At 48.8% G+C, this 27,819-nt stretch overlaps 1 pseudogene; it reads right to left on the bottom strand.

The window, feature by feature from the left end:
• The window catches only part of LOC108520028 (chloride intracellular channel protein 1-like), a 29,831-nt pseudogene extending 26,351 nt beyond the window's left edge, over positions 1 to 3,480 (bottom strand).
• Between the last annotated feature and the right edge of the window lie 24,339 nt (positions 3,481 to 27,819).

Below are 27,819 nucleotides of genomic sequence, written 5' to 3'. Positions count from 1 at the left end.
CAGTTGGTTCAGGTCTTCTTTTCTCACTGAACAGGCTTGCACAAGTGACTTAATTTCTCTGAGCCTCTGATTCCCCCTCTATAAAATAAACACAGGTTATTTACTTACCAGGTTGATGGTGAAAATCAAATGACACACCCCTTTAGTTAAGAGCACTGCACACAGCAGAAAAACCCCCAAAAATAGCAGCTTGAATAATACAGAAGTTTCTCTCTCATTTAATAACCTGGAGATAGGCAGGTCAGGGAATACACTCATCCTCTGCTCCACAAAGTTCTCAGAGATCCAGGCTCCTTCCAGCTCAGTGTCCTTTACTCCCCCAGGGTGCTCTACTCTGCAGGGTGGCAGCCTAATCTCCAGCTATCCCATGAACATCCAGGAAACTGGAAGAAGGAAGAGGCAGACATAGGTGGGTCCTCAAAAAACATACCCTGAGATGGAGACATGCATGTGGGGATTAGGCTGGGGATTGCACACTGGGATCCACATTGGGTAGGGGAGTGAGGAAGTGGGAATGGGTAGAGGGAGGAGGTGGGCTGGGGCGCAGCTGCAACAGACGCCTCAGCCAATCCCTTGGGGAGCTCTGGCCCTGGGACAGAATACAGGGTTGTCCTCAATTGAAGCCAGGAGGCCAGACCTCATCTAGTCATTAGATGGACAGTCATTTGATACAGGCCACCCTCGCCAAGGGGCTTACACTTGAGGAGGACTGATCCTTCTGGCTTCAGGGAATATCCAAGGAGAAACTCAGTGGTGAGCCATCATCCACCCCCAGTGGGGAAGGGGTTCCTCATCCTGAAGAAGCTCCCTACAGCCCCCTCAGGACACTTTGTCACAGGGTCCTATCTAGCTTTAAAGGAGGCTAGGCAATGTTGTATTTATTCTCAGAGGTCATGTGCCAGCTAAACTTACAGCGTTAGGGGTGGGTGGGGGTCCTATTGCAATGAAAGACAGGGAAAATGGATATGGGAATGACCAGCGGGTTGCCCATGACATTACACAGGTGTAGCTCTGCCAGTGCTGAGACATGAAGCCCAACACCAGCAAGCAGCGCATAGGCTTTGGGATTAGTAGAAAGACCATCACAGAGCTTTCCAACCGCAGGGCTCCTGCTAGAGGCATAAGTCAGGAGGACGAGAAGTCAGAGGAAGCAAAGCAAGGGGACCTTCAGGCAGGTTACAGTCCAGGGTGCTTCCCCAAAGGTAGCTATCTCAGGTCTTCCCTAGTTCCAGAGCTCTGTGGGATGTAACCATTTCCAATACCAGGAGAGGCTTCGAAAACCACTTGGCCTGTGAAGTGGGCCTCTTTGGATTGGCAGTTTTCCTACAAAGGGAGGCCATTCTGGGCTGGGAATATACCAGAAGCAAGGGTTTGGTGGGAGGCCCGAGTGGGATCTGGCGGGAGTGGTCTCCAGGCCTGTAACTGGATTGTGAGTAATGATGGACAACTTAGGGGACCTTCTGAAAGGTCCATGGTAGCCTTACTGCAGGGAGGGAGCAGAAATGAAGACTAAGGGAGTTTTAGCCCTCAGGTCACCAACTTTGTAGATGGCTGAGTAGAGAGAGGAAGCCCACTGGTTTCTGACTTGGACTTCCTGTGCTATAGACCTAGCCCGTCCACTTTCTAGCCATGGTCTCTTCGGCAAGTGGATTAATGTCTGAGTCTCAGCTTCCTCCTATAAAAATGGAGAAAAGAGCAGCATCTGTCCCTTTGGGTGTCAGTGAGCATGAATGAGGTCATGCATGCAAAGCTTGTGTCTTTGTGACTGGCAGGTAGGGAGTGCTCTCTGAATGATAGATAGTGCTGTTATTTTTATGCTTTCATTTGAAATATGTGTATCAAGTAACAAACTTTAGTGACCTTAGTGAGCCCTAAACTTAGCGACATAAGACAGCCATTGCTTATTTAGCTCACAAATCTGTATTGTTGGCAGAGCTCAGCAAGAAGTTTCATCTCTCCTCCAATGGGCATGAGCAGAGGTAGAACGATGGGGGCTGGAGGGTCCACTTCCAAAATGGCACAGCACATGGCGGGCCAGTGGTGCTGAGTGTCAGCTGGGAACCTTGGCTCCTCTGGGGCTTCCTCACCACAAGAGGGCTAGGTTTTCAGAATGAGTGTTTCCAACAGAACTAGGCAGAAGTTGTGTTTCCTTTTAGTACCTGCTCTGGGAAATCACATAGCTGCACTTTTGCCTGTACTCATAGGCCTGCTGAGATTCAAGCAGGGAGAAACATACAGTTCCTCCTCCAGATGAGGTATTGTAAGAAGACCATGGGATGGAAGATCTTGTTGCAGCTATTTTGGAAAATATAATCTCTCAAATACTAACAGATAATCTGAAAATGAGAGTGAGACATTTGGACAAACCATACCCTCTCTTCTTTCTGGACTTACACTGTGTAAGCCAGAGGTCAAGATAATTCCCAAACTTTCAAGCCTGTGTCCCTATTGGGGAAATGGTGAGGAAGAATCAATCCTCCCCAACCCCTGGCAAGTAGGCTTAAGTCACTTACCAAATCATTAGTGGGTACAGTTGTTAACCAGCCTAGGTCTTCAACAAATAATTCCACAGACCATATGAACACATGGACTGCTTATCTTACATTTTCAAAAATGGCCTATCTTATAAGCCAAAACCGAAAGATGGAGGATCAACCTCTTTAAGCAAACATTCCTGGGTGTAGAATTACTCCCTAGAAGTTGCCAAGGATGGCATAAAGCAGAAAGACAATAACAAGGGGATGAATTGCTCTCAGATTTTTATTCCTGATTAGACCTCCTGCTTTCCTGCTTGCTATCATCCGAAATATATGCAGGCCCCTGGCTTGAAGCATTGGGTGCTCATGAGTTTCACAGTCATGGCAAATGTAGGCTTTTAAAAAGAAGACACTCAGGGTAACTTTGAAATAAAAGCTAGGGTTGGGCAGCCCCTTGGGGGTCCCAGGCTGTGTGCTCGTTTTAATGTGTGCAGATGCAGGGCCCTGGGGCCCCTCCCTTGCATGTGGCCTGGTTGATTAAGCTCCAGGAAGTGCTCACGGTCTTTCCCAGCACCCTTCCAGCTTCATAAGACCGCTGTTATGATGAACTTGATCATGAGTCAACCAAGGGGCTCCATCTCTCCTGCACTCCCTCTGTTTGGCCCCCTGGAGCAGGTGTTTGCTGAGCCCGAGGTCTTTCTGCTTACATAACCTTTGTTCCATTTGGACAGATGAAAAATCTCCCTGAGGTTTATTGTAAACAGTCTTAGGTTCACCCAAACACAGAAGACGAAAGGTCACCAGATTATTCATGCACATCTCTCCTCTCCACATAGCCCTCCCACCCCCACCAGCTGCCACCACGTCCCCCACCAGGTCCCATGCCCAACCTCTCCACCAGGCCATCGGGGTGCAGGGCCTGGTGTTGGGGGTTCAGGGTCAACTTGGCAGCCATGATGCTGTTCCATGCCCTGCTCAGCAGCCATTTTGGCTGCATCTCCATGAGGAACGGATGGGGGTGGGGAGCAGAGGAAGTTTCTTGACCAGCTACCATGGATAGAAGCTTGCTCATGGAAAGACAGTCTTTTATGATGCCAGAAACAGGGCTGAGAACTCATGGTGAGGGGCCAGCACATTTCAAGGAAAGGAGGGAAGGAGGGTGCGCCCACTGAATAGGCAGCTGCCGTCTGCATAACACTGTCTGTGCTTACCTCCAGGATGTGTGGGGCATGCAGGGCATTTTTACCCACATTTCATATGGTGTTCACAAGCCCATTTTATAGATGAGAAGCTGAGGCTGGGGCTCAATGAGGAAGACTAGTCTTTACTCCACTGGGTGTCAGCTGAGGCGGCTTCAATGGAGGCTGGAGGACCCACCTCCAAGATGGCTCAGTACACGCTGGTGAGTTAGGGCCGGCTGTCAGCCAGGAGCTCAGCCCAGGTGGAAGCTGGAAGCCTTGGTTATATTCTCAAAAGAGCCTTTTGTGGCTCCCCATTTAGAAACGTATAAAGAAGGGCTTTGTTTGTTACAGTGATTGGGGGCCCCAGTGAGTTACCCACGCACCTATATGCAGGACTCCCTGGGCCAAGATGCCATTAAGAAAGACCGCTGGGTAAGTCACTAGCTGGGTGGCTCTCAGGATCCAGACCCGCAGCAATGGCGTCACCTGGGAACTTGCTGGGAACTCAGACCCTTAGGTGTCACCCCAGACATCATGAAACCCCAGGGGTGAGGGATGTGGGGGGTGAAATGCGGGAAGACCCAGTGTCTGTGTTTTCCATCATCCTCTGGTGCTGCTGACGCACAGTCACGTTTGTGATTTGCTGCCTTAGGCTGAGGTCAGTCAGCCCCAACCCACAGACACAGGGGCCAGCAGCGTCAGTCCACGGAGGATTGGGCCGCCTTTCCCACAGAGTGGCTCCAGGCAGCAGCTGGGAGGGCTGGAAGGGTGAGCTCCCCACCTCCTCTCCTCCTTTGCCATGTGGGTCTTTGGGATTTAGCTTGGAACCTGCCCAGACCCAGAAAATGGTCAAGCCATATTTTAAGGCTTCTCTTGGGCTTTGGTTAAACCAAGAGGACAATGTGGATGGGGCTTGGGGCCCCCATGTGTGCACCCTGAAGGCACAGGGCTGGCCCAGGGTTAATGCTGGGACTGTCGTTCTGATGGCCTGGATGGCTACAGTGGGAGGTCCAGACCGGAACGCCAAGGATGGCTTAGAGGGGCAGCCCCAGAGAGAGCAGAGGCAGATTTCAAAAGGAATACAGACTCTTTACCCACTGCTGGGCAGCTTTGGGCAGGTTAAATATCCCTAAGCCACAGTGTCCCCACCTGTGAAATGGATTGAACCAGCACTTATTGGCACATAGTAATTTATCCAGAGTACACTTTCCATTACATTTTATTTCTCCTTATTTTATTGCCTTTTGGCATGACGATGCCCTGTCCTCCCACTGGCTTAGGAGGTTTGGCTCTGGGGAAGCTCCACACGGATGAGGGTGTGGCGAAGGCCAGGGAAAGGAGGAGGCAGTGGCTGTTTCCTAGGCATCTCCTATGGGCCAGGGCTGGGCCCTGTGTTCTTTAGTCTAACCCTCTTCATTAGCATAGTCATCTTACAGAGCAGGTGACCACACACCTCGGATTCACGTAAGGTGAGGCTGAACCCCAACAGGGTGTCCTGCCTCTCAGTCCCCACCAACACCCTAATCCAGGAACTTGGATCACATAAGCACAGACCAGCCTGTTAGCCCTACTCACAGAAGGAAAAAGAGGGGGCTAATCACAGACTCAGGCTAAAAAGTGTGTATGGACGTGAGAAACCACCCACGGGGATGAACAAGCCTCACTCCTTGCCATCTACTCAGACAGAAGCTGGGCAGGCGATGCCCTCTTCCCAGCCTCAATTTCTCAATCTGTTGATGAAATTCACAAGCCTGTGTCCATCAAGCCCTAGCATGCAACCCAGTGGTTAAGATGTTTGGGTTCAGACAGTCCCTGGTTTGGTCCAGGCTGCACCCTTCACCAGCCACATGACTTGGGAAAAGTTACTCAACTCTGCAAGCCTCGATTTCCCTGTTAATGGAGTGGGGGTGATGGCACCCCTGCCCCAGAGAGAAATAAACTGTGCTACATGCTGAACCCTTAAAAGTGACTCCAACAACAGTAGAAGCCACTGTTATTTCCACAAAGATGATAGTAACGGTGGTGGTGATAATGTTGATGATGGTGATGGTGGTGGTGGTGGTGGTGATGGTGATAATGGTGGTGGTGGTGGTGATGGTGATGATGGTAGTGGTGGTGATGGTGATGATGGAGATGGTGATGGCGATGATGGTGATGGTGGTGGTGCTGGTGATGATGGTGATGGTAATGATGGTGATGGCAGTGGTGCTGGTGATGGTAATGATGGTGATGGTGGTGGTGATGGTGATGATGATGGTGATGGTGGTGGTGATGGTGATGATGATGGGGTGATGGTGGTGATTGTGATGGTGATGGGGATGGGGATAATGGTGGTAGAGATGGTGATGATGATGGTGATGGTGGTGATTGTGATGGTGGTGGAGATAATGGTAGTAGTGATGGCGATGATGTTGGTGGTGATGGTGATGGTAATGGTGGTGATGGTGGTGGTGATGGTGATGATGGTGATGGTAGTGATGGTGATGGTGGTGGTGGTGGTGATGGTGGTGGTGGTAATGATGGTGATAGTGGTGGTGGTGGTGATGATGGTGGTGGTAATGATGGTGATGGTGGTGGTGGTGGTGATGATGGTGACAGTGGTGGTAATGGTGATGATGGTGGTGGTGATGGTGATGGTAATGACAGTGATGGTTGTGGTGATGGTGATAGTGGTGATGGTGGTGGTAATGTTAATGATGGTGGTGATGGTGATGGTGGTGATAATGGTGATGGTGGTAGTGATGGTGATGATGACGGTGGTGGTGATGGTGATGATAGTGATGGTGGTGGTGGTAATAATGATAATGATGGTGGTGATGGTGATGGTGGTGGTAATGATGGTGACGGTGGTAGTCGTGGTGATGATGGTGGTGTTGGTGATGATGGTGATGGTAATGATGGTGATGGTGATGATGGTGATGGTAGTGATGATGATGGTGGTAGTGATGGTGATGTCGATGTTGATGGTGGCAATGATGATGATGGTGGTGGTGATGGTGGTGCTCATGATGGTGATGGTGATGATGACGATGGTGGTAATGATGGTGATGTTGGTAGTGATGGTGATGATGATGTTGATGGTGGCAATGATGATGATGATGGTGGTGGAGACAGTGACAGTGATGATGATAGTGGTTGGTTTCACTCTCATTATATAATGTGAAGGCCCTGCAGGAGTTGAACTCCACTTTTGGACTCAGTGTTATCAAGGGTGAGCCTCCTTCCTCACTTCCCTAAAGGAGTAGAAGGCAGCAGCATTCTTTACCTCCCTTTCATCATTTTAGACAGTCAGTCACAATTGGTCCCAAAGGTGCCTCTGATTTGGCCCCTATCCCAGCACCTTCACCTCGAATTCTCTATTACCACCCCTAAATTACTTCCTGGGATGGCTGGTCCCTTGGAATATGCCCAGGCCAGGGTGACCTAGGTCTTTTCCCATCCTACATCACAGCTTTGATAAACACAGGAAATGCGGTTTTGTTTCCAGACATGACTACTCAACACTCTGATGGGTGTGACATGCTCCTTCCAGGAAAAGGTCCTGAGCCCAGTACCAAAATTGACCTCTCTGGATTCCAATGCCAGTGGGGCCCCTGAGGCCATCCCAAGTCCAAACCCCACCTCCCTAGGAAGGAAACTCCCAGGCTTGTGGGGGGGCTCTCCAACACTCCTCGGGGGCAATGATATCACACTCTGAGGTCATTACCACACAAGTGATGGAGGCATCACCCACTTCTGTTCTCCATTTGGAAATGCCAAGTCATTCTCAAAGGAGGAGGGGAACAGTCACAAGCACTGGTGTGGGGAGGTCCACCAGCCTGATAAGTCAAATCCTAGCACTGCCAATTGGAGTCATGTGACCCTCAACGAGTTGCTGAGCCTCAGCTTCCGCACATGTCCAAAGAAAGTAATAATAGTTCTTGGAGAATCGTTGTGGGAATTAAGTGAGGGGCATATGGTGACTTCTAATCATGATGCACTGAATGAATGCTGTTTGCACAAATGGATGGATGAATGGGTGAATGGGAGGGTGAGTGAATGAATAAATGAGTGGGTGGGTGTGTGGATGGATGAATGGATGGATGGATGGAATGGTGAGTGGGCAGGTTTGTGGTGGGTCAGTGAATGGATGAATGGGTGGGTGGGTGCATGAATGGATGAATGAACAGGTGGATGGAATGGTGGATGGGTAGGTGGGTGGGTGCATGGATGGGTAGATGGATGGGTGGGTAAATGTGTGGATGGGTGAACAAATGGATGTGTGATTCAGCCTCTGCTCTTAATGAGTTCAGACCTTCAAGGAAGCACCTCTGTCTGTGCAACTGCCTTTCCCTGGAGTGTACTCTCATCCCTCCTTCTTTTTATCCACCTAGGAATTGCTAGGTTCTGAGTGTGCCCATCGTGTTACCAAGGGACAGTTGCATTTCCACAGGGGGCTCCAGATGTGCATTGTCGAAACCTGAAACAGAGGCTTTTGGGTTACATTAATTGGGCTCCAGGGGTGTAGCCTGATGCCAGCAAACAACAACAAATAATAATAGTAATAATAATGATGAAATAAAAAATAAAAATAAAACATGGGTTTAGGGGTGGATAGAGGCGCGCAAAGATGTACTGGTAGAGTGAATACTTTCTGGGCACTTACTGTTGCAGGACTGCGCTCTGTGGCTGACTTCATTTTATATTTATAAACAAGCCTATGTGGCACTATGGTTATCATTTCCATTTTACAGATTGGGAAACTGAGGCACGGTGAAAAGGTTTTTTGTTTTTTATTTTTTCCTTTAAGTAATTTATCCAAGGACATTCAGCAGGTCTGTGTGTGAGCTCAGATTTCAGCCAAGGTCGTCTTGCCCCACATTTGAGGCGCCTCCTTTTGCCCAATGGTCAAGGTTAACAGCATTCTCCTTCCTCCTCGTGCTCTGCTGAGCAAAGCTCATGACCTGGCCAAATGCCATGCTCAGGTTCAGCCAGAAGCAGTGCCCCGGTGACTGCAGAACCCCCAGAACTTGAGGATCCCACCCTCTGACCCAAAACCCACCCGTGAAACTGACACTGTGTGCCTCACACAGAAGGCCAAGGCCCCCAGGATGACGAGACTGCCCTCCGAGCGGCCCAAGCCAAGAGACAGCAGCCTCCATCAGGCCCAAGGGCTCCGACCGCCCTGACGAACCTCAGCGGCAACGCAGACGTCAGAGAGGTTTCTTTCGCAGGCAGTGAGGGGAAACTTGCAACAAGGAGGTGAGTCACCCTAAAAACCCAGCAAAATAGTAACAGCACCAGGCATGAACTCCGCTTTCGGCCAAGCTAAACAAATGGCCCGGAGAGAAGGGGTGGTGCTGGGGGTGGGGAGTTGTTATTTCAGTTTATAGGTCTCTAAGGCAGTTTACGAGGCTGCGTGGTCTGTATCGTAAGTGGGCAGTATGGTCAATTCTATTATATCTGGGCCCATTCCAAGCCTCAGTGGTTTGAAGGGAAAACCAACTCTGTAGAATAATGGCGCCTCGCCCCATGTCCCCAGATACAACTTTCTTCGATGACTCTTTAAATCTGCCCGCCTTTCACATGGCTGTCCGCCCAGCTGCTGTTCACCAGCTATCACCAGCGGTCTTCCCTTAGCTTGTCCTTGGGAAGCTCAATCCAGTGCGGTTCATTTTCTCTAAGTGGATCACTGCTCAGGGGAAAAAAGAAAAAACGCTCTAGCCTAAACTTTCTCAATCCTGGCCATGCATTAGAATGATCCAGGGCACCCGGCAAGCTAGAGATGCCTAAGGTAGCCCCGGGAACACAGGTTCAAACGGCCCTGGGGGGACTCAGGAATTGATATCTTAAAATGGCCCTGCCCTGCTCTTCGTGTTGCTGAGAGGAGCCTGGGTGAGAAACGTGGCCAGTCCGCGATGTGGGCGTTAGCATTACCTGGGAGAGGCCACAGATGAGTGTTCATGCCCCCGTCCCACTTCCGTGGCAGCAAATCCAGAAGGAAGCCCTAGAATCAGCTTTTCAAAGCAGCTTCTTGCACAGTGGGCAGGGCCAGCCCTGGGGAAACACTGCTTGGCCAGGTGCCCCTCCCTGGTATTAGAAGTGTCCCCTGCAAAGGAGGGGACTCTGTCTGGTAACAGCCTTCCCTGCTCTCACCCTGGGCTTTCTCTCTCTTACTGCCCCTCCCCAATCACCCTTAGAAGAACATTTCCAATGAGAGGACCCAGGATCACCCAGCATCACCCGGGAACTTGTTAGGAAAGCAATTTCCTGGGTTCCACGCCAGACTTACCCACCAAGGAAGTTTGGGAGGGGGACCCAGCCATCTGCTCTAACAAGCCCCCTGGCATAGCCCGAGTCAGGCTCCAGCTGGTGAAACACTAACTTAGAAGAAGGAGGAGACCTGGGCTGGGATTTCCTGGGGACTCACCCCTACTCACTAACTGTGTGATCTTGGAGAGGATGCTTGGCATCTTTGATCTCATTTCTGCAAGACAAAGTGGATCCTTGGTTTGTGTACAACACTTCAGAGCTGGGCACCTTCACCAAGCTAAAACCCAAGGGCATAGGCCAGGCAAGTTTTACCATCCACCCAGTTGCAGACGAGGTAATGGAGGCTGGAGGAGCTGTGCCACAACCTGCCAAGACACGGCAGTGGATGATGGCGGGGCCTTGTTCTGCCGTCCACCAGGTCTAGGACACCCTCCCCATCTGGCAGAGTCAGCCTAGGTCATTGTCAAGACCAATACTGACTTTCCAGGAACACCATAGACTGCACAGCACGACTCCTGAGGCCTTGGGCTATGGGTCCCCAAAAGCCAGCAGCGACCAGCACCCAGAGTCCTCCACTGGCCTGGGAGAGAAGGGGGCACTGCTTCAACAGTTGCACTCTAGAATGGTCCCCACAGTGGACACCCAGCAAGCCGCTCGAGCCAGGATCACAAGGGAGCAGGTGGCCGCTGGGATGGACCCAGGTTCTCCTTGAGAGTGTGTGTCCTTTGGTGCACTCTCCGCACCCTCCCTGGGAGCAGGATTCTGAGCACAGTCACCATGAGGGGAGCAGGCAATTCTAGTGGGGCCTAGCCAAGAGGCTGCCACCCCAGCCCCACACATTGCAAGGCTCATTTTCCTGCCTGCAGTGGGAGGGAGGCCCCCGCTCTGTTCAACGCAGCAGGGAGGGAGATAGCATCTAGAAGTTACAACTGGTCGAGCTTGAGAACCTGGAGACCTCATCTGGGGAAGGGGAATGGGCATGCATGACCCAAACTGCTCCCTGGCCAGAGCCAGGACTAGGTGAGGCCCAAGAGGCGTTTGTCTCTGGCACAAAATTATTGAATGGATGCTGCAAAAACCCAATGATCAAGATAATCTCTCTCTCTCTTTTTTTTTTTTTTTGGAGACAGAGTCTTGCTCTGTCACCCAGACTGGAGTGCAGTGGCATGATCTCGGCTCACTACAACCCCTGCCTTCGAGGTTCAAGTCATTCCCGTGCCTCAGCCTCCTGAGTAGCTGAGATTACAGGCGTGCACCACCATACCTGTTTTAGTAGAAACCGCTTTAGAGAAAGGGGTTTCAACATGTTGGCCAGGCTGGTCTTGAATATGATAATTTTTTAAGATGAAATTAATACCAGAAAACTATAATGAACAAAATATTTAAAATATTAAAATTATAAATAAAGACAGACTCTGACCCTGACCTTGTAGAACCCTGCCTTGCAGGCCATCCCCTAATCCTGGCTCTGATTTCAACAAAACTTTCTTCCCCATAACAGGCTAGCCAGTGGCAAGCGGCAGCAGTTTGCCAGTTTGATTTTTTAAAATATTATACTAAGTATTATTTCTCAAGAGTTTTGGTGCGCTGTTAAATTTTACAGTGAGTCCTGCCTGGTCCCACACTTCAGTGAACCTGCTCTGACCTGAAACATCCCACAGTGAGACGCTGGTAAGCCCGGCCAGAATAAATCACAGGTGCTGGGTATCCCAGCCGTCACAGGAGTCCTGCCACTCAAGGCAGTTCCCGTGGGCTCTCTTCTCACTCGGGGAGACTGTATATTTGCAGAGAACATTCTCGAGTCCATGGCTGCTGACTGGGCAGAGCCTTTGCCAGGAGTATTTGCATCAAAATCCTCTCAATTTTAATGGTGTATGACATTTCTGAGACAAAATACAGCTCAGCTAATCATATTTTAATAGCTCTACCTTTACAAGCGGACTAACTTGGAGTATATACGGTAATATTTTAATTTCTCAGCTCTGATGAGCATCATTCCAACCAGGTATTCAGTTTCCCCATTTCTAAATTTTCCTCCCAGATGTTGGATGCCAGGGAACTCTACGTAACAGCTATACCAATATAATCTTTAATATTGGATGTCAGTTTTGGTGTTCCACTCAATTTCCTGGAAAGAGTTTGAAACTCCTCTTATTTAGGCAAAATATCCAATCAGTTCCATACTCTGAGGCCCGGCCTGGATTGCCATATAATACCACATAACTTGGGGCTCTCATTTCTGAAATGCAAATTTGGAGCAGATGTAGGAAAAGTGTGTCATTTATTTCCAAATGTAACAGTTATCAGGCCAAGTCACCGGGAGGGATAATTAGCAAGAGGCCAAGTTCTTGAGCCTGTCCCCCTAAACCAGGAGACTTGTGTGAGACCCACCCCAGCCCCAGTGGGGAGGACAGCGCGGGGGGCATTGGGCTGGGGTCTCAGAGCAGCTACTGATGGGGGAGGCTACATCGGACCTGCAGGTCTGGAGCAGGTTTTGCATTTGACTTAGAATTTTTAAAATAATGGTTTTGGGATGCAGGAAGCTGGTCAGGAGGTAATCCTGCACTTCATTTAAATACGAAGCTCAGGCCGGGCACGGTGGCTCACGCCTGTAATCCCAGCACTTTGGGAGGCTCAGACGGGTGGATCACCTGAGTTAGGAGTTTGAGATGAGCCTGGCCAAGTTGGTGAAACCCTGTCTCTACTAAAAATACAAAAATTAGCCAGGTGTGGTGGGAGGCACCTGTAATCCCAGCTACTCAGGAGGCTGAGGCAGGAGAATCCTTTGAACCTGGGAGGCGGAGGTTGCAGTGAGCCGAGAATGTGCCACTGCACTCCAGCCTGGGTGACAAGAGCGAGACTCGGTCTCAAAAAAAAAACAAAAAAAATACCCCATGAAGTTTGGAGTATCTGCAGTCACAGTGTCACCCTTCTTGGCTGGAACCCAGGCTGACTAACTTCCCTCAGTCCAGCTCAGCTCTCTCTATATGATTTTGGGGGAGGCAGGTCACTTAGTTCTTTGAGACTCAAAGGAGCTTATTTTCTCGGCGATGCCTTCCTGGTGACTTTAATGCCTGTAGTCAGCTGAAGAAGAGCTGCCTGGGGTGCAAAAGCCATGAAAAACACCACGTTGTAGGGGGCCACTCCCTCCAGGGAACCGGACCAGCCTCCAGAGTAGGCCAGGGTGAGATGTCCCAGGATTGGGAGGTATTTTTTCCAAGAAGTTACTTATGAACTCATTGGTACTTCCATTTCCTCATCCCAAGGAGGAATGACTGGTTCCTCACAGGATTCCCTGCCATGATATAAACAGGGTGGAGGAAATAGTAAAGCACCGTACGCGGAGCTCCCAATGGGGTGAATTCCTGACGTTCAATACTGTTCATGGTCCAAACGTCACGGAGGCAAGATGACAAGTCCTTCAAAACAGGCCCTTCTGGGGGGACTGAATAATTTCCATCGGTGACTAGGAAGTTAAGAGGTCATGCATCTAACCCCACCTCTCCTGGGACCTCACTCTGTGCCTCAGTTTCCCCTTCTGTCAAAAGAGGAGGCTGGACATGGGAGCTTCAAAGTCCCTTTCAGCTCTCAGGAGATTTCTCTCCCTGCTACCCCTGCTGGGGATGAAGGATGTAGACAAAGACCCCTCCCCACTTCCTTGTCAGGGGAAGAGGAACGTGAGTCTTTAGCAGGTTGAGGCCCCAAGGAGAGCTTAAGGAGCCGCAGCTGCAATGCCATATGCAGGAAGTGTGTAGGTGGCTCCCAACTTTCCTGCCTCTTTCATTCTTGGTCCAGCCAAGTTCAGGAGCATCCCTCCTCTCCCCCTGCAAGGGCATCGAGTCACCCTCCCGTCTCTCCTCTTCTTGTCTCTTTCTTTCCTTCTTTCCAGATACCAAGCCTCTTGACCTCCACTGTAACGGCCTCAAGTCTCCCTATTGTCTGGGGGGTCTGCTGCTAATTGGATTGTAAAAGATGATCCTGCTGCACAGCTGTCTGCAAAACGGGGCCCCACTGACACAGGATAAATGAAATGCAGACCACAGGGCAGGCTTACCTGCTGACACTCTGGACAGGGCCCGGACTGCAGAAGTCAGAGAGGGTGACTAGATGCTCAGGATTGGAGAGGTAAAGACTGGGGGAGGAATCATCCCTCCCTGGAGGCCTCCTCATGCCTCTGACCCCAGGGCTTCTGTTAAATCAAAGCTGCCAAAGCCCTCTTCACACACTCCAGTCAGAGCACGGGCCCCTGGGGCTGCTTTGCAAAGGCCCACAGTCCCACGAGACCCCCTCCAGAAAGAAGCCCCACGTCTGAATGGCTCCACCTAGCCAGTCATTCACTCATTCATTCACTCATTCGAGCAACGCTTGTTTACCGAGAACCTCTGACAATCCTGGCACTGAGCTGCACCCTAGGAGTGCGTGAATGGTGTGGCCAGGACCAAGGCTTTCCACCTTGTCTGCTGTCACCTCCACATTAATAAAGCCTCATATTTAGTTGGGGTGTGGCCACCCAGGCATGAAACTGTACTTCCGGCCTCCCTTGCAGCTAGCTGTGGTCATGTGATTGCACCCTAGCTAACAAGACCACGCAGGGTGTCGGGGCCCTTACTTCCAAAAACAAACAAAAGAAGCACAGTGGGCCCAAGCCCCTGGGTCCTTTCCTCTCAGTGGTCCTCTCTCCTGCTGGCTGGAATGCAGATGGGACGACTGAAGCTGAAGTGGCCAATCTTGAGAAGGTGCCTGGGGACAGAGGCCCCACATGGTAGAGCAACACACGAAGAAGCTGCATCTCCGAATGTTTCGAAGGAGACGCACCTCTCCACCCTGCCCTGTCTTCCTCCAGACTTCAGCGTGAAAGAAAAAAACACAAAATCTACCTTCTTTAAGCTACTGTGACTTAGGGTTTCCACTGTTTCCAGCTGAGGATAATCGAAACCCATACAGCAGGTCCTGGTGCCACATCCTGGTGCGGGGCTGTTGGCAGCACAGAAAGTCCACTGGCCTGGCTTTGGGGGATTGGAGAGGTATCCCAAAGGGTCTGTGTCTTGGCTGTGCCCTGTTTGTGTGTGTTGGCCAAGGGAAGGCAGGAGGGGAGGCATTTCAGGGCTGGAGGTGGGAAGAAGTTCAGTGTGTTTGGAGAAGCTCAGGACTCTTCAGGGTGGTGAGGACCCCTGCTTTGCATCTATAAAATACACCTTAAAAGGTGTGACCTATGATTCAAAGGGAGAGGCTACTGGCTGGAGTGCAGTGGTGCCATCTCTGCTCACTGCAACCTCTGCTTCCCGGGTTCAAGTGATTCTTCTGCCTCAGCCTACCCAGTAGCTGGGATTGCAGGCACCTGTCACCATGCCTGGCTAATTTTTTTATTTTTTGTAGAAATGGAGTTTCACCATGTTGGCCATGCTGGTCTCAAACTCCTAACCTCAAGTGATCCACCAGCCTCGGCCTCCCAAAGTGCTGGGATTATAGGCGTGAGCCACCATGCCCGGCCTAGACTTCTGACTTTAAAGACTAGTAAAAACCTGATTCTAGGCTCTTTGAAAATCTGTACCTGCAGAAATTCATCACTGTCATCTTGGCCTTGGCGAGACGCTTCTCAGCTGGGCTCGGGGCTGGATGACTTGTCCTCTCTTCCTGCCCCCGTGGTTGACATCCTCAGCCAGATGTTAAGCCCCCTCCTCTCCTTAGGTTCAGACCGTCCCCTTTCAGAACGCCAGAGTCCCGAAAGAACAGGTGAAGGCGAGGGGCCAGGATGAGGCCATCCCATGGTGGGCTGGGTGTTGGGCTGGATGGCTGCTGCATCCTTGACATTGGGCAGGGAAGTCCTGACCGGAGCACCAGCAACTCCGAATTCTTATCCTGTGCGTGGCTCTGGGAAATCATTTTATTAGATTATCCTTCATACAAATAAATGAATCCATTGCCTCAGGGGGTCCCATTGTTGTCAAATGGAATCAACACGTCTCTGTTTTCATTTCTGTGTAAATAACATCTGTTTCCAGAATTACCAGAATTTGTAGTAATAAATGCACCATAAAGAGCTTAGATTTCTAGTTTGTTATTCTTCATTCGTTTGTTCTGTGAGATTGTCTGTCTTTTGATTTCTCTCTCTCTCTACTTTTCTGAGGCAAATTCCCTCAGACAAGACTGAATTATTGGAAGTGGTCCTATCTGGGTCCTAAGGGGGTCAAGGGACCTGTTAGTGTCAGTTTCTTGGCCTGGCTGCTGGATACAGAACTGTATCCAGTGGGTGATTATTGAAAAAGCTGTTCATTTGTATCTGTGAAATTTTCTGCTTGTGTGTTATTCTTCAATGTTTATTAGATTTAAATAATGAGATACCTCTACACACGTATGAAATGGCTAAAATCCAAAACAATGACAACACCAAGTGCTGGTGAGGCTGTGGAGCAACCAGAACTCTCATTCATTGATGGTGGGATTGCAAAATGGTGCAGCCACTTTGGAAGACAGTTTGGCAGTTTCTCATAAAACTAAACACACACATCATAAGATCCAGCAGTTGTGCTCCACAGTCCAAATGGGTTAAAAACTGACATCTAGGAAAAAAAAAACCTGCACACAATGTTTATAGCAGTTTTATTTATAATTGCCCAAACTTGGAGGCAACCAGGATGTCCTTTAGTAGGTGAACGGATAAACAAAATGTGGTACATTCAGACAATGGAATATTATTTAGCGATAAAAAGGAATGAGCTATCAACCCTTGAAAAGACATAGAGGCACCTTCAATGCATATTGCTCAGTGAAAGAAGTCCATCTGCAAAAGCTACATAGTGTATGATTCCAACAATATGACATTCTGAAAAAGGCAAAACCATGGAGATGGTAAATAGATCAGTGATCGCCGTGGTTGAGGGGAGGGATGAACAGGAAGAGCACAGGATATTTTAGGGCAGTGGAAGCACTCTGTATGATACTGTGATGGGGACACATGTCTTTTTTTTTTTTTGAGATGGAGTCTCACTCTGTCACCTAGGCTGGAGTGCATGGCGCGATCTCAGCTCACTGCAACCTCCGCCTCCCAGGTTCAAGTGATTCTCCTGCCTCAGCCTCTGGAGTAGGCTGTATCATATGGTAACTCTATGACTAAAGCTTCTAGCATTTTTGAAACTGCTTATATGGTGGGGTGCAGTGGCTCACACCTGTAATCCCAGCACTTTGGTGGGCTGAGGTGGGGAGATTGCTCGAGCCCAGTAGTTCAAGGCCAGCCTGGGCAACAGAGTGAGACCCTGTCTGTACAAAAAATGTAAAAGTTAGCCCGGCATGGTGGTGCACACCTGCAGTCCCAGGCACTCAGGAGGCTGAGGCAAGAGGATCGCTAGAGCCTGGGAGGTTGAGGCTACAGAGAGCCATGATCACACCACTGCACTCCAGCCTGGGTGACAGAGTGAGACTCTGTCTCAAAAAAAAAAAAAAAAAAAAAAAAAACTGCTTCTAAATCAGAAAAGGATCTAGTATGCGAATGTTAAAGAGTCCTCTGCCTTTGGTGATAGTAAAGTCAGCACGAAACAGAGCCATAGCTCACTGAGCACGTGCGGCCTATGCAGGGAGCAGGCTAAGGGTTTCATGATCAGAATGCTGTTTAATGATCCCACCAACACCATGAGATAGGTGATACTCTTGTCTCTGTTTTACAGATGGAAAAACAGTCCCACAGCTGCTGTCAGAGGTGGAATCTAGACCACTCTGAGGCCAAAACCTCTGCTTTGACCTATGGTGTTAGAATTCTATGAAGCTTTGTGGGTCTAAAAATGAGAATGATCATGGCAGTAGATATTGGACACTGATCCTTGCAGCCAGTGAGGATGTGCGGTTGTGGATTCCCGACCAGAGACACTTACTTGTCTACAAAGTGCATCATGTGACGTGGGGTTGGATAACACAGAGAGGATAACACTGTCTGACTCAAATCATGCCCTCCCCAAATGGGATAGGAATGAGAGTTGATTTTGCTATTCTCACCACCAGGATCTAATCAAACACGAGAACAGACCAGATATGGGAAGAACCCAACAGATATTTGCAGTCCGGACAGGTGGTTAGTGCCACCCAGCATGAGGGTGCCAATGCCTCCGGCCAGCTTTATCTGCTCACTGCCTGAGTTTTGTCACTCACAGAATAAGAACTTCCTCGAATTTAGAACTTCACTCATATATTCTATTGTCTCATGATGTGCTCTGATTATTACCAGAAAATAAAGTTCAATACTTGTAAGACCATTATAAGACTGTCAGTCACTTGCCTGAAGATGCTTAAATATAATTCACAGGAGTCCAGTCAGCGCGGTGTGACAGGAGCTGTCTGCAGGATGCCCTCTGGCCACAGTTGATCACACGACGACTCTCTCTAGTCAAGGCAGGATTCAATGTTGTCAATAAGCAAGAACTCCTGACTGTGTTCAGCCCACCTCAAATGCATTTTCCTTCTGTGGATTATTTAATTACATGCATATTTAACTGAAAATGATTATCTCCTCACTGGTTTCAGTGGACCTAGTTAGGGGAGGTATTTCAGTTCTGTCGTCGTTTCAAAACTAAAAATCAAAACATCAATTTCCATGTGCATGTTGATTCTTCCTCAGAAATACACACCGGGGTGTGTTACAATCATTTCTCAACCATTTAAGCTTTCAATGTCCTTGTAGGTATGTTTATTTGGTCTCTGGCTGCATTTTTCACTTAGAAATCAGGATCACATGTCTAATCTCAAAGGGTCGGATAATCCCGGCTCGCATGTGCGTTTGGCAAACGTTCGCATAGGTTTAGCATCAACAAATGGCTTCCACGGGAGGATTTGCAATTTTATACTTCGCAAAAGACAGCTTTTGTTGCATCCCCATATTGTTAGGAACAAACTATTTTCTTACTTGAAGAAAAGAACCTGCCCTTTTATGGGAAAACTAGTTCAGCTCTGTGTATATTATGCCACATGAAAGCAGTTTTGCCTTCATTTGTGGCTGCCTGATTACAAAGACAAGATCTTTAATTAAAATTGGTTTGGTTATATGTATTTCTTTCAAAGAAAACCATCGAAATAGCATTTGTGACTCATTACCTTCTTAACAGTGATGTTCTCCTTCTTGCCTCGGCATCGAGCCCATTTTGATGGAGATGCTGACCTCGAATGGCAATCAGGGGGCTATGCCAACAAGGAGCCTTGTCTTCGTCCTCAGGTTGGCTTTCTGGTGCTGTGACTTTGACCTGGGCAGTGAGTTTTTGTCTGACCAATTATCTTGAGGGCATGGAAACCTCTGGGTCTTACCTGAGCCCAGGAGGGCAGGGCTGAGGCCTCTGCAGGCCAACTAGCATTCTTTGGGTGGGCCCCAGGTTGAAGCACCAGGGAATGACCCCGTTCAGCTTGGCTGGAAGGCCAGGGAAGGCCGGAGCTGATTTCCTCATTATCCCCATATGCCCAGGGTGGATTTGGAATCACATGGCTTGCGGGAACTCTTTCCAGCTGAGGAACAAGATTGCCTAGATCCGAAGGCTGTCTAACATGTTAGCAAAATTAGTGCTTAGCAATATTTTTGAGAATCTGTGGTTGGGCATTTTGTGTTTTTTCTTCTGCCAAAACAAGCTTGCTAACTTCTTTGCTTCTCTGTTTGCTGCAAAGAAAAGCAAGGGAGGGGGGACGCCAAATCATTTGCACATTTTACGTTGACAGACCCTTTGCTAGCACGATCTGGGAGGATGGACGGGAAGCCAGGATTCTCGGGCGGGGCTTGTAATAACAGGGTGACCCGGGCTCACTCACCCCACCTGGTGCTTCCCATCTGATCCCAGCAGGAGCTGCTTTTAGCTGCTCTTCCTCCTCCTCTCCCATGAATCCAGAGTTTTTAAAAATTTGGCAGAGTAAATTGGAATCTTAGACTTTTCTAAGTGTGAGTGGTATTTTTCAGTTCTCCCTCGTCCCCACCTAGGCAAGACCAGCCATATCCTAATTCCTTAGGCAAGTCATGATGACAAGAGCTAAGCTTTCACGAGCACATTCTGTGCACTGGGTCCTTGTCCAAGTGCTTTCTGCTCACTGATACACTGAACCCTCATAATAACCTAGAGCTGGATTGCTAAGATTGAATCTTAGTTCTGCTGAGCAGTGTGACCTTGCACAAGTTACTTAACCTCTCTGTGACTCCGAAAGACACCATGGAGAAAATAATGTGACTGACCTCAAAATGTTGTTTTAAGCAAATAAGGCTAAATATGCAATGCTCTTAAGAGTGATTCTGGGGGGCCGGGCGCGGTGGCTCAAGCCTGTAATCCCAGCACTTTGGGAGGCCGAGACGGGCGGATCACAAGGTCAGGAGATCGAGACCATCCTGGCTAACACGGTGAAACCCCGTCTCTACTAAAAATACAAAAAACTAGCCGGGCGCGGTGGCGGGCGCCTGTAGTCCCAGCTACTCCGGAGGCTGAGGCAGGAGATTGGCATAAAACCCGGGAGACGGGGCTTGCAGTGAGCTGAGATCCCACCACTGCACTCCAGCCCGGACACAAAGAGCAAGACTCCGTCTCAAAAAAAAAAAAAAAAAGAGTGTTCGTGGGTACATGATAAGCACTCCCTCGCCAGGTAGCTGTACTATCCCATTGTCCTGAGCCAGGAGATTCCGCTAAAGCACACAGTACATTGCGGGCAGAGCTGGGCTGCGGGCTTTTGACGATAGCTGCAGTGCCTGGATAGAGCAGCCGCTGCACAGATGCCATCACTGTTTGGGGTATGTGCAGAGAATGAGCTCTTATGCGAGCATTCTGCGAGTGACTGCAGGCATGCTGCATGCAGACAAACGTAGAGGCCAAGGCATTTGTGTGTGAAAGAAGGACAATGTCCAAAATGAGGATTGCTCCCACCATCCTCTTGCCCCACCCTTCTAAAAGAAAAGGGTGCTCCTTTTACCTGACGTATCCTGTGGCTGGGGTGTGCGTCGGGGACCAGCGAAGCAGAGGAGGCGACTAGAAGGTGGGACAGAGAGAGCGGCATGAATGTAACACCAGTGTAGTGTGACCAACCAAAATGGTCATCCAGTGGAGTTCCGTTAAAGACTAAATATCACAGCTGCCACCCAGATGAGGAAGCTTTTTGGGGCTGATAGGGACGGAGGCACCAAAGTGTTGTTAGGGAGAGAGCCAAACTGCAAAGGGCTGTCATTGATCACTAACTTTTTTGTAGGAGGAATAATATAACACAGTCATCCTTGCTATACTCGAGACTTGGTTCCAGACCCCTGAATATATTGTATCGCAGTAGTCAGCTCAGTCGCCTGTGGACCCCGTGATACCAGCAGTGATACCAGCCCTCTGTGTGTGTGATCATCACATCCATGACATTGGTATATCCCATCCTTGATTTTTTGAAAAAAGTCACATTTAAATGGATACCATGGACTCAACCCACGTTTGAATCAGTTCAAACCCACGTGTTCAGGTCCACTGTAGTTGCAGACAGAGTGTAGATAAGCATTTCTCTTATTGCATAAAGTATCCCTAGCAGAAGTAAAAGTGGTTATCAGGAAGGGGGCAGAAGGAGGAAGCTAAAAACGAGAAAATGGGGCACAGAGATGGGAGTGGATCTCTCTGCTGTGTGTCTGTGGCTGTATGCACATATATTATATATGTATATAACTAATTTCATAATATATTTACATTCATATAATAAAACATTAATATTTTGTTATACTAATATAATATATTATTATACATTTTATATTTATATCATATATTTATATAATTATATATATTACTATGTTATAATTAATACATTATTAATTACACATTCATTAATAAAACATTAATATTTGTTAATGTTATAATTAATAAATATACATGTGTATGTATATTAGCCTATGTGAATAGGTAAATGTGTATATACCTAATAACAGAGCTTGAAAATATCATAAAGCAAAGTTTTATAGTAAAAAAGGAGAAACCAAGAAATCAACCATCATAATTGGAGATGTTAAAATCCTCTCAGTAGTTGATCGAAGTAGGTAAAAGAAACCAGTAAAAATATAAAAGATTGGAACAGCACTGTCAACCACTTGACCTAACAGAACATATAGAATACTCACTCCACAAGGGTAGAACGCTCACTCTCTGTGAGGGCATGTGAAACCTTCATCAAGACAGACCACATGCTGGAACATAAAACAAGTTGTAATACATTGCAGAAGACTAAACGTCCAGAATATGTTCCCCGACCACAACGGAATTAAGTTAGGCATCAACAAGAAAATATCTGGAAAAAGTCCCAAGAGACTTGGAAATTAAGGAACACTCTTCCAAATAACCCATGGGTCACAGAGGAAACCACAGAGGAGTGGTGGATCAAAGAGCAGGGACACTCACGCCTCCAGCAATAAAAGACTGGCTCCGTTGAGCATGTGTGTCCTTGGATGACGCAGAACACGGTGGCCCTGTCAGCCCAGAGAAACCCAGAGCTGCCATGCTCTCTCTCTGGCCGAGGCGGTGGCGGAGGTTCCTGGAGTTTCTCTCTTTGACCTCCCCTCCCAGCACCCACTAGAAGTCCAGCCTTCCGGGATTGCCAGCTGGAGGGAGCCTCATGCCAAGGTGGGCAGGGAAGGTGACCCTTCATCCGGGTCTGGGAATCATTGTGTATGGTGAAAATAGAAGCAGCACTTTTATCCAAGGAGAGAGGCATAATCACCAAATGCACATGAAATTGCTTAAACTCTGGGAGCCGACAGCCCCCTTGGTTTAATTACACAGTGGGGCCATATTCCGCTGAAAGCAATTACATTTTAGATCTCTCTCACACACATCCAGGTACACGTGCGCACACACACACACACACAAACACACACACACACACACACGCCCTGCCCAGTCTCCAGGGATAGCCAGCAGGACTTCCCATCCCCACTCGCCCTCCCTCTGAGATGGGAGTATATATTTAGCCTTTTGCAGGGTGAGGATATTTTTGAAGTAGATATTTGTTCACATAGTTCAATGTGCCTAAGTCCACAGGGATAGAGTGTAAGTTTCTTCCCCTCCTGTCCCTTCTGCACACTACCCAGCTACCCAGATACAACCAGGAGCGTCAGTCTCTTGCATATCCTTCTGAAAACCATTCCCACCACAAGCCCATCTATCCCTCTACAGCCCTTATTCCGGAAGGGATATGTGAACTTTTTGTATCATCTGTTTGCAGTAAGTAGCCAACCACTTCTCTTCTCAACAAACAAGCTGGCCTCCTTCAGGAGAGCTCCCTGTTGGAAGTCAAATAAAGGGTTTGTCTCCAAGGAGGGCCCGTTCCAGGTAGTGGTAGCTCGAGCCACAGCCACTGTGCCCAGAGCTGGTTAATGAGAGGGCCTCGAGGTCCCCACCCTCCCCAGTTGCCGCTGTGAAAGGCCCCCTTTGTGACAGGGGAGGGCTCCAATGGGACACAATGCTCTCTTGTCGGAAAGGCCTCCTGGAGCTGTCCAGGAGCAGCTGAGAAGGAAGGGAGCAATTTTGTAGCCGTTCCGCAGCCTGGTGGAATCTGTGGAGAATCACGTTTCCAGGCCGGAGCTGGCACGTGGGCTCCTTCCCCAGGCAGACCTGACTTCTGCCTTAAGAAGGCCAGGGGTGCAGGGCACAGAGCCTCAACATCACCCTTCTCTGAGACAGGCCAGACCAGGGGTGGGGGCCACAGGGGAGCAGCACTGGGCTTCGGCCACCCTTCTTGGACGCCAGAGGAGCAAGACTCCTGGGAGGGTGTGATGGCCAGAATGAAACTCAAATCTGTAGTTCCAGGCGATTCCGTTCTTCCTGTTATTCTAAAACTAAGTGCTTCACACATTTGGGAAGTATTATTAAATACGGGTCTGTCGGATGGTCTGTGGTCAGAGCTAATTTCTTCCAGTTTGCAGAGTGAAGTTACCAGAGGAGCTGTCAGAATTGTTTTGACTGCAAATGCCACTTGCAAAGTTTCTGCTGGCTCTGAGGCCTGGGCCCTGTGGAAGAGACCTGTGCCTTCGCAGCCCTTCTTTAGAATTCTCTCCAAGATCGCAGTTCCCTCCTGGTTGGAATTTGAATGTGAAATCCAGGGCAATTGCACAATCGCTGAAAACCTAACTGAGTAATTATTTTCGTTCACTCCAGTGGGATGAAAGTTTGAGATTTTATGTTGTCTTGGGGTTACCCCAAAGGCAAACTTATAATTGGTTTTTTTGAAAAAAGGATATGGCATTTTAAACATTCTTCTCACATTTCTCCAAAGCATTTGACAGACACAAATTCTCCCAACATTCCAGAGGAAAGAGACGGGGATTATGTTCTGCTCTGGATTAGAAGATGCATCGGCAAGAGTGGAATGAGGTTTCCATTTGTCAAAAGAGGAATTCAGGGTTGAGGCTAAGACTCCTGGGTGTGTGTCCTGCTCTCAGCTGTCAGCCCCAAGGTTGACATAGGGACAGACAGTGACATCTGATCAAGAGAACAGAGTGTAGATAGAGCCAGAGGGCCTGTGTTCAAATCCTGACCCTCCCTGTTCTAGCCATGAAAACCTGAGCAAGTTGCCTGACCTTTGGAGGCCTTAGTTTCCTCATCTGTGAAATGGCTGTAATAATATAATAGTATCTAACTGCATAATTAAAGAAGTTAATACTCAGAAGCGGGATAAAGGCCCTTGGTGCATAATAAATGCTCAGTCAGTGTTGCTGTGCTCATCCTCTCTTCCTGTCCTTCTTTCACCAATGGCAAGGTGCCTCTCCGGAGGAGGCCGTCCAACTGTGGGCTTGCCAGGTGGCTGAAAGGCCAGCAGTGGGCTGAAGCTCTGACTTTTTGTCCCATTGATAAGCTCACAAGTAGAGAAAGACAAAAACCTTAAAGTGTCAGTCAGCACCTCAGTTTAATCCCAAGTGGTGGTGCTACAAGGCTTGGCCCAACGTCAGATACAGGCAGAGCCTGGGCCTGCAGGGAAGAGGGACCCAGTCAGGGATAGTGTGATCTGACCTTGGCCCCTGCCACAGGCAGGTTTATGCATTAGTGTGGCCAGCCTGTAGTGCCCAGCGATTCAAACACTCACCTAAATGTTGCTGCAAAGGTATGTGGTGGACGTGTTTAACCTCTACCATCCGTCGGCTCTCAGGGAAGCAGATTACCCTTGACGGCATGGGTGGGCCTCATCTGATCAGGTGAAGGCCTTATGAACCAACTCCGAGGTTTTTCTGGGATGGAGGAATTCTGCCTCAAGACCGCAGCATCAGCTCCTGCCTGAGTTTCCAGACTGCCGGCCTGCCCTGTGGATTTCAGACTTGCCAGCCTCCACAGCCATGTAAACCTCTGTGTGTGTGTGTGCACTTGTGTGTGTGTGCGTGTGTGTGCGCGCGGTGGGGGGTGTTCTGTGTGTGTGTGCGTGTGTGTGTGTGTGCAGTGGGGGGTGTTCTGTGTGTGTGCACGTGTGTGCACGCGGTGGGGGGTGTTCTGTGTGTGTGTGTGTGCGCGGTGGGGGGTGTTCTGTTTGTGTGTGTGTGCACGTGTGTGTGTGCGTGCGGTGGGGGGTGTTCTGTGTGTGTGTGTGCGTGGTGGGGGGTGTTCTGTGTGTGTGTGTGTGCAGGGGATATTCTGTTTGTGTGTGTGTGTACATGTGAGTAAGTGTGTGTGTGTGTTCTGTTTCTCTGGAAACCCTGACTGCTAACACTGCTCCTATGACTAAGCTGGTTGGGAGGTGTGAGGGGAGGGAGGTCTTTTCAGCACCCGTGGAATGATAAGGTTCTATGCCACTTCTTGAGTGCTAGCTGGTTGCCGGGCAGATTGCTAAGCGGTCCCACTGTTGCACTTAAGCCAACCCGTCACCTCCTTTCGTTTCCCAAAACCTGCAAATGAGACACTGCCGTATCACAGGATTCATGCATTTAAAATTTTATGGTTATTCCAAAATTACTTAACCAAAGAGTTCAGCCACTGATACTCCCACCAATAATAGAATTAATCCAGTGGGTGAAAAATGTTACTTCATTTGGTTTCTCCATTCATCTGTCAGTGGATACGTGGGTTGCCTTCACCTCTTGGCTGTTGTGAATGGTGCTGCTGTGAATATAAGTGTGCAAATATATCTTCAAGATCCAGTTTCTGTTTTTTCGTTTCTTGTTTTTTTAAACGATGGGTTAGCTCTATCGCCCAGGCTGGAATGAAGTCGTGTGATCAAAGTTCACTACAGCAATGAACTCCTGGCCTCAAAAGATCCTCCCTCCTCCACCTCCTGAGTAGGTAAGACTACAGGTGCAAGCCACCAAACTCAGCCCCATTTTCAGTTCCTCTAGATATATACCCAGAAGCAGGTATCTGGGGGATTAGTATTCACATTTCCTGAACAGTTCTAGTGAGGTTGGACCTATTTCCATATTTCCATATCCTTATTGGCCAATTCACATTACTTTTAGCATAATAGTTTAGCATGATATAATCGTGTCTGTGCCTGTCTATCCATAATATCACACACTGCTTAGCTGCAGAGATGATGCCTGGTGCGTTTAACACATGGTCTGGCCTTTAGAACATACTCTTATTTGCTGAACAAATGAATGACTGCTGAAAAAGTGAATGAATGAGTGGACTAGAGCAGGTCCACTCTCTATTATCATTGAACCACAACGAGAACAGGACAGGGTGAGTGCTTGGTTTGGGGTCTGGCAGGAGGCTTTGAAACACACAATGCAAGTAGGATATCGCCAAGGAAAGGAGGTGGTTTTGCCTTCCTATGGCTAGTAACCTCACACAGCCTGCTGGGCAACATAGCACCCCACAGCCAACTCATGCTGGGGGCTACCCCCAGGTCCCCAAAGGCCTTGAGCAGGCTACTCTGGGGGATTGTTTACATCCTATTTTGCAGACAGCAGTTTGCCAGAGAGCTCCTGCAGCTTCTTAAACAGCAGTAATACACGGAGAAATGATTGCTACAGTACCTAGCACCAAAGTGTACAATCAATGCAGTTTTCTTCAACTATATGGGCAGAGAGTGGGCTATCATCTCAAAGGACAGAAAGCTGAACCCTTGTCATGCTGGGGCAGCAAAACAAGCAAAAGTGAAGCCAGTGATGTCCCATAACTGCTATCCTCAAGGATCCAGGCTACCATAAGATCTAGGGCTTTCCCAGGCAAAGACCCATCAGCCTTTCTCCAGCAATCTCCCAGTCATTGGAAGCGCCAGGAGATGCTGAGCCTGGTCCCAGAAAGCCAGACTCCTCCTTTGCAGAGAATGTTAGCTATCACCCAGTTATCCATTTCCCCAGTATCTATTATTAGAATTTTCTGCCAGGCAGATGGCCATCTCCAATAAAGAATACATTTCCCAGACTCCCTTGCAGCTAGCTGTGGTCAGATGACCAAATACTGGCCAATAGGGTGTGAGTGGAAGAGGACGTGATAGGTATAACTTCTGGGTCATGCCTTCAAGGGGAGGGATATACCAGGGGTGACAGCCCAAACACTGAACAACCAATAGAATACCGGCAGTTAGAATACATGGCACCGGAAGGAGGCTCTCAGCCATGCCAATGTGCAACAACCTCACCATTAGTCATGAACATCCTTCCCCTTGGCCAGAAAGAGGACTTGGAGGTGAGCCATGCAGATGGGTACAGCAGCCTATGGTTGGCAGAGGAACCAGCAGGAGATTCTAGATCCCTGGCACAGGGGACTGCCACTCAGCCCTGCACACTGCACACCTGGAGAGCTGTGAACAAGCAAGACTTAATTTCCTTCTCATTCAGACCTGTGCTATTCTGGATCTGCACTGCAGCAGCCAAACCCATACTGCAGACACATCTCCTACTCTCCCCTCCCTTCTTCCTGCACTAGTTTTGCTTTCCAGGAAAAAAAAAAATGGAAGAATTTCCTACAACAACTTCTGTCATCTCAGTGCAGCTGCAGGGCATGGAACAGCTACTG

This window comes from Rhinopithecus bieti, unplaced genomic scaffold, assembly GCF_001698545.2.
Source record: "Rhinopithecus bieti isolate Rb0 unplaced genomic scaffold, ASM169854v2 scaffold_1618, whole genome shotgun sequence".
NCBI lineage: Eukaryota > Metazoa > Chordata > Mammalia > Primates > Cercopithecidae > Rhinopithecus > Rhinopithecus bieti.
The sequence above is the reverse complement of the archived record's forward strand: the minus strand, read 5'-3'. Positions and strand labels throughout refer to the sequence as shown.